The 6,798-nt window shown below is 52.0% G+C and overlaps 1 non-coding gene and 1 pseudogene across 1 annotated transcript; both read right to left on the bottom strand.

Annotated features, from left to right (window-relative positions):
• Positions 1-6,039: 6,039 nt before the first annotated feature.
• LOC135534415 (U5 spliceosomal RNA) lies at positions 6,040-6,158 on the bottom strand. Its single transcript, XR_010454688.1, has one exon. It is a non-coding gene; the product is annotated as a U5 spliceosomal RNA (small nuclear RNA).
• Positions 6,159-6,504: 346 nt separating this feature from the next.
• On the bottom strand, positions 6,505-6,679 carry LOC135534413 (U2 spliceosomal RNA; annotated as a pseudogene).
• Between the last annotated feature and the right edge of the window lie 119 nt (positions 6,680-6,798).

The raw sequence follows: 6,798 nt of genomic DNA, 5'->3' as shown, positions 1-6,798 counted from the left end.
CGGTTTCTTGTTTCAAGAGAAATTGACAGAGGTGGGCCAGGATAGTGCCCCAGAGCCCGCTGAGTCAAAAGGTCGAAGTCGGAGAGCGGTAATTTTTTTTGGATTTTCGGCCATTTTGGGGTTTCTTTCCTGGATAATTATTTTCTAGGAAGAAAGCATGAGTGGAGAAGAGAGCTCCAATCTCCTTGCGGAGATGGAGCAAAAGAATGGAAAAAGCCAATTCCTGTAATTGGGCTTGCAAACACAGTGCAATTCACGTGGAAGGATAAGGAGACTGTGCATTATGGACGGAAACGTTTGGAAGGACCATCCTTATCGGGATACTTAAGTTGACAGTGAAGGATGTTTTTTGCCTTCAAGGCAACTCATTAGAGGGCACTTTTGATGTGGCGTTACACACTGAAGAAAAACACGATGAGGTCTTGCGAAGGGCAAGAGCGGTGGGAGTTACGAAGCTGATGGGCAACTACGAAGTGACAAGCCTGGAAAGGAGCAACTATAGGATTGTCACGGTTAACATGTATAATCCTTATGTTAAAGATGAGGAAGTGAGGGCCTTCCTGGGGAGGTACATGAATAGTGTCTCCTCAGCAAGGCTCCTCAAAGACTCAATGGGCTTTTGGAATGGAAGGAGGGCGTTTCAAGCCCTCCTTAGGGAGGACCCGAACGGGCTGGGCGGCTACCTTCATCCTCCGGCTATGTTCTCCCTGGGGGCTGACAGGGGGACATTATATTATGCACGTCAGCATCCATTTTGCAGACGCTGTATGGAGTGACAGCGGAAGGAGAAAGGAAGAGAGGAGATGCGGGAGTAGAAGGAAAGAAGAAGGAAGCCAAGGGAGTGGAAGATCAACGGAGGGAGTGGTGGGGGTGGGGGATGGGGTGCCTGTGGAAGAACCTGTGGGGAGGGAGAGGGTGCCTGTGGCAGGACCTGTAGGGGGGAGGGGTGCCTGTGGCAGGACCTGTGGGGGAGGAGGGGGGTGAGGAAGTGGGGAGATAGTATGTCAAGTTTCCTGGTAGAAGAGATGAGGGAAATGGTGGAGGAGCTAGCGGGGAAGAGGGGTGGTGTCTCCCCGCTACCTCCTACACGGAAGATGAAGGGGGGCTCGGTAGGTGGGGAGGGGGGAGTAGATGGGGAGGGGGGAGCCAAGAGAGGGATGGGGGAGGGTAACGTCTTTTTGAACTCTCTCTTCTCCTCAGCCCCTGGTCTGCTAGTGGAGAGTGAGAGGAGATGGGGTCCCCTACTCTCAGACAGGCAGCCTGCAGGGAGAGTGTTGGTGGAGGACCCAGGATGCAGGAGTACGGATCCATCCTATAAACTTCTCCCCAAATCCTAATCTACCTAATACCCTGTAAAGAAAAGATCTATTCACGCGATCAAAGGCTTTCGCCTGATCTAGCGCTGCTACCATTAAAGGCAGCCCTCTATCTTCTACCCAAGCGATGGAGTCCCTGACCAACTGTAGGTTCCACCTGATAGAGCGGCCCTCTACCCCGCACGTCTGATCCTCATGAACGGCGTAGGGAAGGGCCGTGCGCAACCGATCCGCTAGGACCTTTGCAAGCAGCTTGTAGTCTACACACAGCATGGTCAATGGCCGCCAGTTGCCAAGGTCTGTGGCGTCCCCCTTCTTGTAAAGAAGTGACAGCACACCGACGGCCATTGATCCTCCCGGGACCCCCGTCTCGAGGATGGCCTTCAAGATTTCGAGGACCACCGGTCCGAGTATCCCCAAAAACTTGAGGTAAGCCCATCCATCCCAGGTACCTTCCCTTTTCCCATCCTCCTGAGGGCGCTCTCAACCTCTTCAAGGGAGATCTGAGCCTCCAGCGCTTCTCTAATGTCCTCTGGCAATTGCCGGGACAAGTGTTCTAAGAACACACTTCCCTGCTCTACATCTACTTCCCTCTCCTTAAAGAAACCTCGGAAATGGTCTGTGGTCACTCTGACCATCTCCTCCGGCTCTCTAGCTACACTACCATTTTCTTCCCTAACACCGTACATTACTTTCCTACTCTGTCTATCCCTAACCGATTTAAAGAACATAGCGGAACAAGTCTCGTTGTGTTCTAAAAAACCACTATGCGCACGCTCCAGGAAAGCTCGAGCCTTCCGCTCCTGCAGCTCCCTGAGCTGCGCCTTCAGGGCAGTGGATCTCTCCCAGTCGACCGACCCGCCGAGGTTGCCTGCCTCGTACTCGAGCTCGAGCAACGTTTGGATATGATCCACCTCACTCCTTTCCTCCCTTTTTCTCCTCTTGCAATATCCTATAATAAAGACCCTAATCCTTACCTTGACTAAGTCCCACCACTCTAACACCCCCTCGCATATGGACCGGAGGCCTTCAAGCCCCCGAAACACACCAATAAAGGCATTAACGAAAGTTTGCTCATGCAGCACATCCCGATCTAATTTCCAGTACCCCCTACCGAAGAGGCAGACTGGAGAACTCACCTGCAGGAGCACCCCGTCGTGATCTGAAAAGAAGACAGGTAACAGCCGTCCAGACAACTGACCCAAGGACCTAGATAGAAAAATATAGTCAAGCCTCCGCGCAACCCCCCTGGAGTACAAAGTACAAAAGAGATGGCAATACATCCACCTTTAGGACCAGGACCTTGCCCATAAAAGACAAAGACCTAGCCTTCCACATTGCCAGCTTCTTCTGTACCACTGCGATACCCATGTTCCAGTTCAGCGTCGCTGAGCCAGAGGTCTCAAAATGGACCCCGAGAATCCTCAGGGCCCCCTCACAGAGAGATAACCCCCCGGGCACATCCGTTCTGCCGCGCCATCTTCCGAAAAATTTAACAGAAGACTTTGCGTGGTTCAGAACCGCCCCGATGCTCGGGTGAAGTCCCCAATAATGGCAAGGGACCTTGTCAGTCACGAGTCCTTGCAAAGCCTGAAAGAAACCTCGAAATGGTTAGTGGTCACTCTGACCATCTCCTCCGGCTCTCTAGCTACACTACTATCTTCTCCTCTAACTCCATTCATTACCTTCCTACTCTGCCTGGCCCTAACAGATTAAAGGACATAGCGGAACAAGTCTCATTATGTTCTAAAAAGCCACTATGCGCACGCTCCAGGAAAGAGCTGCGCCTTCAGGGCTGAGAATCTCTCCCAGTCAATAGACCCGCTGAGGTTGCCTGCCTCGTACTCGAGTTCTATTAACCTTTGGATACGATCCCCCTCCCTCCTTTCCTCCCTTTTCTTCCTCTTACAATATCCTATTATAAAGGCCCTAATCCTTACCTTAACCAAATCCCACCACTCTAACACCCCCTCGCACATGGACCGGAGGCCATCAAGCCTCCGAAATAAACCAAAAAAGGCATCAACGAAAGCCTGCTCCTCCAGCACATCCCGATATAACTTCCAGGACCCCTTACCGAAGACTCAGACTGGCGACCCCACCTGCAGGAACACCCCGTCGTGGTCCGAAAAGAACACAGGTAACAGGCGCCCAGACAACTGACCCAAAGACCTGGATACAAAAATGTAGTCGAGCCTCCGCGCAACCCCCCTGGAGTTGCGCCATGTAGGACCGGCCAATGTCGGAGTAGTGTGCAGGCCGCCATCAACCAGACCATGGCAAGCCATTAGCCCGGTGATAGCGCCTGCAGTACTATCCCCAAATCTATATTAAAATCACCCCCTATCACCAAGTGCCTATTTGTAACACACAGGGGCGTCAGACAGTCCACCATCTCCCTCCTGTCTGCCGCCACCTGTGGTCCATACACCACCACTAACCTATACCTACTATCCCTAAATGTGACATCCACCCCTAAAACCCTCCCCTGCATTACAACAAAAGTGCCCTCTACCTTCACCTCCCTATTCCCAAACAAAATCCCTACTCCTGTCGAGTGCACCCCTCCTATACTCCAGAATGACTCTCCTTATCCCACTCCCTCTTAAACCTCACGACATCCCCTCCATCCCTCAGGTGAACCTCCTGTACAAAACAAACATCAAAACCCACCCCCCTCTAAAAACTAAACACCGCCCACCTCTTAACAAAATCCCTCAAACCCCTTACATTTAAACTAAACAATTTAATAGCAATAATCATTAATTATTTACAACAAATAAACCCAAACCAAAAACAGGAGGCTCACCCGATGCTCCCCTGCTCCATCACATCCGGCGGGGACGCCTTCTCCTCTCCTGACGTCCCCCGTCCTCCTCCATTTCTCCAACCCAGGATGCAGGTATGGTGTTAGGCCTTGAAGTGTTCTGCATCCTGGGTTCTCCACCACCACCCTCCATTACTCCTTCCCTGAAAGCTTCCGGGCCGAGGCTAGGGGACCCCATCTCCTCAAAGAGGAGTTGAGAACTCCCAGCCAGACAGTCCCGAGCCCCTTCCAGGGATTCACCTTCCACCATATCCTGAGGGGCAGAAGAAAACAATGAGCCAAGAGAAACTTTTCCCTCCCCCCATCCCTCTCTTTGCTACCCCTCATCAACTCTCCTCTTCCCGTCCCCAGATCCATCCTCTTCTTCCCTCTCTTCCTCTGAGATGGCGGCAAAGGGGTGACCATGTCCTCCATCCCCGCCAGCCCCTCCACCATCTCCCTCATTTGTTCCACCAGATCACTCCCCACTCCTTCCTTCCATCTTCCCTATCTGCTCCCATCTTCACTTCTCTCTTCTTTTCCTTCACCGTTCCGTCCTCCGCCTCCTTTCTCTCCACTGTCTCCGCCTCCCTCTCTTCGCTCCTTCCGCCTCATTCTTCTCCGCTCCTTCCACCTCCTCTTCTCCTCTCTTCTCACTCACCGCCTCCCTCTTTCCGTGCAGTCTTTACCCCTGTGCCATCACCGTCGTCCGTTCCCTTTCTTTCTCTCCCCCCCATCCCCCGTTCCAGCTGCAGCCGCGTACGACCTTGACGAGCGGGCAATCCCGCCACAGGTGTGCTGATGAGCCACACCCGTGGCACACCTTGGGCTCGCCACAGTCCTTGGCCTCGTGCTCTGCCGATCCACAGTACCTGCACTTTCTGGTGCTGCACGAGGCCAGGATATGGCCGTAGGGCCATGCGCCTGCAGAACGGAGGCTCAAGGGCATAATACAGTGTCCCCTGTCAGCCCCCAGGGAGAACATCGCCGGAGGATGGAGGTAGCCACCAACACCATTCGGGTCCTCCCTGAGAAGCACCTGGAACCCTCTCCTTCCGTTCCAGAATCCCAGGGAGTCCCTGAGGAGCCTTACTGAGGATACGTTGTCCACATACCTCCCCAGAAAGGCCCTCACCTCCTCATCTTTAACGTGCGGATTGTACATTGTTACGGTGACCACCCTGAAATTGTTTCTTCCCAGGCTGGTCACCTCGTAATGGCACAGGGGTCTCTCTTTCCATCCTCTCTTGCCTTCTTCAGTATCTTGTCATGCATCTCCTCCGTGTGCAGCGTCACGTCATAACCTCCTCCATTGGATTCGCTGGAGGCATAGCACGTCCTTCACTTCCAAACTCAGGGTCCCCATTAAAATGGTTCTCCCAAAGTCTCTCTTCCAAACTGCTCCATCTCTTTATTCCTCCAAGCGAATCTCACCGTGTTGGCCATCCCAATTCCTGGTACAATCTTGCTGGAAGAGTTGCGTGCCATTTCCACCCTGGACAATGACACGCTTCTCAATAAACAAAAAGCTCTCTTTCCAAAAAGAAGCCAAAAAGAATAGTGAAAAATCGGAAAACGCGATTCCCACCAAAAACAAACACGTACTCCCTCCTGCCTTCCTTCGACCTTCTGACTCAGCGGGCTTTGGGGCACCTCGGTACCAAGCTTGATCTGAGCCAAAAGGCCGAGAAGCGATAACCCACAAATGGAACCCTGCAAACGCCGGGCCCCCGGGGGCCTCGACAGACCTCAGAGGGTTTGCAAAAGCCGTCTCCAACCAACCCTCCCTCCCTCCTCACCCACCCACCCGGCGACAGACAGAAAGAAAGACAGGTGTTTTTTGGAGAAAGTCGCTAATGCGTCTTTAAGTCACTATCCTGGCCCACCTCTGTCAATTTCTCTTGAAAGAAGATACCGGGCTCTGCAAGAAGCAAAGCCCCTCCAAAAATACGTTGAACTCGTGTAACTATTCCTCTCCACGGAAGTCTTTAGTAAAAGGCGAAAGGCTTGTGAGTAATGAAGAGAAACCAGAGTTGTATGGAAGCCAGAGGTCGGGGCCCGAGACGCACTCTGTGCACTCTCGGCCGGGTTCCCACGGGTGCTCCCGGAACCCACTCTTCCGAGTTTGAGGGCTGTGGATAAAAAAAAGGTCACAGACACAGACACGGCACAGAGAGAGACACACACACACTATCCTGGCCCAATTTTTTTTTTTTTTTACTAAAATGGCGAGAAACGGGGGACCCCATTGAAGAGCGCTTCACCCTTCTTTCAGTTTGAATTTTTTTGTCCCTTCTCTTCTTCTGCTAGCTAGCTAGCTAACTAGCAGCTAGCTGTTTACATAGCTTTGTGAGTTTGTACTTTTCCTTGACAACGGGAGAAAAGTGTTGCACCGTTCCCGGAGGTACTGCAATACCGGGTCGATGCGTGGAGCGGACGGAGCAAGCCCCATTTCCGACTCCCTGTTCAAAAAATCCATTTAATATAAGGTCCCCCGACGGGCGACGTATCAGATATTAAACTGATAAGAACAGTTTTTTTTTGGGAAAAAAATAATTTATTATGTTCAAACATTCAAAAAACTTGGTATTTTAATGTAATAATCAAAGAAACACCAAAATAAAATCTAATTGGAGCATCATCCCTCCCCGTCATACCTCACCAATACCTTTCACT

Source organism: Oncorhynchus masou, unplaced genomic scaffold (genome assembly GCF_036934945.1).
Source record: "Oncorhynchus masou masou isolate Uvic2021 unplaced genomic scaffold, UVic_Omas_1.1 unplaced_scaffold_3371, whole genome shotgun sequence".
In the NCBI taxonomy this organism is placed as follows: Eukaryota; Metazoa; Chordata; class Actinopteri; order Salmoniformes; family Salmonidae; genus Oncorhynchus; species Oncorhynchus masou.
The sequence above is the reverse complement of the archived record's forward strand: the minus strand, read 5'-3'. Positions and strand labels throughout refer to the sequence as shown.